We start from the raw sequence: 2,931 nt of genomic DNA on the forward strand, positions 1-2,931 counted from the left end.
CTAACAATACGGAACCTCTTTACTGTGACATAGAGGACTCCTCTTTCTTTTCTTGTTCTCTTCTTCCCTATATGAGCAGGAACAAGGAAAAAGGCATTCTTGTTGAAGCTGACCCTGAACCTGAAAGGACTCTGAAGAGGAAATTAAGAGAAGCTAAATTACAACAATCCAGAGACAACCTTACTGAAATTTTCGAATAGGGAAAAGACATGGCAGCCGAACCTAACAACAATAATGCAAGGAGGATGCTTGGTGATTATATTACACCTACTTCCAAGTTTGATGGAAGAAGCATCTCAATCCCTACCATTGGGGCAAACAATTCTGAGCTGAAACCTCAACTAGTTGCTCTAATGCAACAAAACTCCAAGTTTCATGGACTTCCATCAGAAGATCCCTATCAGTTTTTAACTGAGTTCTTGCAGATCTGTGAGACTGTAAAGACGAATAGAGTAGATCCTGAAGTCTACAGGCTCATGCTTTTCCCTTTTGCTGTAAGAGACAGAGCTAGAACATGGTTGGATTCACAACCTAAAGATAGCCTGGATTCTTGAGATAAGTTGGTCACGGCCTTCTTGGCTAAGTTCTTTCATCCTCAAAAGCTGAGCAAGCTTAGAGTGGATGTTTAGACCTTCAAACAAAAAGATGGTGAATCCCTCTATTAAGCTTGGGAAAGATACAAACAGATGACCAAAAGATGTCCTTCTGATATGTTTTCAGAATGGACCATGATAGATATATTCCATTATGGTCTATCTGAGTTTTCTAAGATGTCATTGGACCATTCTGCAGGTGGATCCATTCACCTAAAGAAAACGCCTGCAGAAGCTCAAGAACTTATTGACATGGTTGCAAATAACCAATTCATGTACACTTCTGAGAGGAATTCCGTGAATAACGGGACGCCTCAGAGGAAGGGAGTTCTTGAAATTGATGCTCTGAATGCCATATTGGCTCAAAACAAAGTGTTGACTCAGCAAGTCAACATGATCTCTCAAAGTCTGAATGGATGGCAAAATGCATCCAACAGTACTAAAGAGGCAGCTTCTGAAGAAGCTTATGATCCTGAGAACCCTGCAATAGCATAGGTAAATTACATGGGTGAACCTCATGGAAACACCTATAATTCATCATGGAGAAATCATCCAAATTTCTCATGGAAGGATCAACAAAAGCCTCAACAAGGCTTTAATAATGGTGGACGAAATAGGCAGAGCAATAGCAAGCCATTCCCATCATCTTCTCAGGAACAGACAGAGAATTCTGAGCAAAGTACTTCTAATTTAGCTAATCTAGTCTCTGACCTGTCTAAAGCCACTTTAAGTTTCATGAGTGAAACACGGTCCTCCATCAGGAATTTAGAGGAACAAGTGGGCCAGTTGAGCAAGAAAGTAACTGAAACTCCTCCTAATATTCTCCCAAGCAATACAGAAGAGAATCCAAAAGGAGAGTGCAAGGCCATTGATGTAATCAATATGGCCGAATGCACAAGGGAGGAGGAGGACAAAAATCCCAATGAGGAAGACCTCAGGGGACGTCTCTCAAGCAAGAAGGAGTTCCCTATTGAGGATCCAAAGGAATCTGAGGCTCATAGAGAGACCATACAGATTCTAATAAATCTCCTTCTGCCATTCATGAGCTCTGAAGACTATTCTTCCTCTGAAGAGGATGAAGATGTAACTGGAGAGCAAGTTGCTCAATATTTAGGAGCTATCATGAAACTGAATGCCAAGTTGTTTGGTAATGAGACTTGGGAAGGTGAACCTCCCTTGCTCATTAGTGAACTAGATACCTGGATTCAGCAAACTTTACCTTAAAAGAGACAAGATCCTGGAAAATTCTTAATACCCTGTACCATAGGCACCATGACCTTTGAGAAAGCTCTGTGTGACCTAGGGTCAGGCATAAATCTTATGCCACTCTCTGTAATGGAGAAGCTGGGGATCACTGAGGTACAGCCTGTCTTATTCTCATTACAATTGGCAGACAAGTCAGTAAGACAAGCTTATGGATTAGTAGAGGACGTGTTAGTAAAGGTTAAAGGCCTTTACATCCCTGCTGATTTCATAATCTTAGACACTAGGAAAGAAGAGGATGAATGCATCATCCTTGGAAGACCTTTCCTAGCCACAGCAGCAGCTGTGATTGATGTTAACAAAGGAGAATTAGTCCTTCAATTGAATGGGGACTACCTTGTGTTCAAAGCACACGGCCATCCCTCTATAACAAAAGAGAATAAGCATGCAAAGCTTCTCTCAATGTAGAGTTAAAAAGAGCCCCCACAATCAAACTCTAAGTTTGGTGTTGGGAGGCCACAACCAAACTCTGAGTTTGGTGTCAAGACCCTATATCCAAACTCTAAGTTTGGTGTTCGGAGTTTACAACATTGACCTGATCACCTGTGTGGCTCCATGAGAGCCCACTGTCAAGCTATTGACATTAAAAGAAGCGCTTATTAGGAGGCAATCCAATTTTTATTTTTATTTTATTGTTCTTTTAGTTTTATTAGGTACATGATCATGTGGAGTCACAAAAAAATTATTAAAATTAAAAACAGAATCAAATAACAGCAGAAGAAAAATCACACCCTGAAGGAAGGACTTACTGGCGTTCAACACCAGAACAGAGCATGAATCTGGCGCTGAACGCCAGAAACAAGCAACATCCTGGCGTTCAAACACCAGGAATGCACCCTGAGGAGAGTTGGCGCTGAACGCCAGAAACAAGCATGGAACTGGCATTCAACACCAGAAACATGCTGCACATGGGCGTTGAATGCCCAGAACATGCATCACTTCGGCGTTTAAACGCCAGAATTGCATGTAAAGGCATTTTACATGCCTAATTGGTGCAGGGATGTAAATCCTTGACACCTCAGGATCTGTGGACCCCACAGGATCATCTCAGGATCTGTGGACCCCACAGGATCCC

The 2,931-nt window shown here is 41.9% G+C and overlaps 1 non-coding gene across 1 annotated transcript; it reads right to left on the reverse strand.

Moving 5' to 3' along the window:
- Positions 1-608: 608 nt before the first annotated feature.
- Positions 609-715, reverse strand: LOC127742297 (small nucleolar RNA R71). The gene has a single exon (XR_008003485.1). It is a non-coding gene; the product is annotated as a small nucleolar RNA R71 (small nucleolar RNA).
- Positions 716-2,931: the final 2,216 nt, after the last annotated feature.

This window comes from Arachis duranensis, chromosome 9 (genome assembly GCF_000817695.3).
Source record: "Arachis duranensis cultivar V14167 chromosome 9, aradu.V14167.gnm2.J7QH, whole genome shotgun sequence".
Lineage (NCBI taxonomy): Eukaryota > Viridiplantae > Streptophyta > Magnoliopsida > Fabales > Fabaceae > Arachis > Arachis duranensis.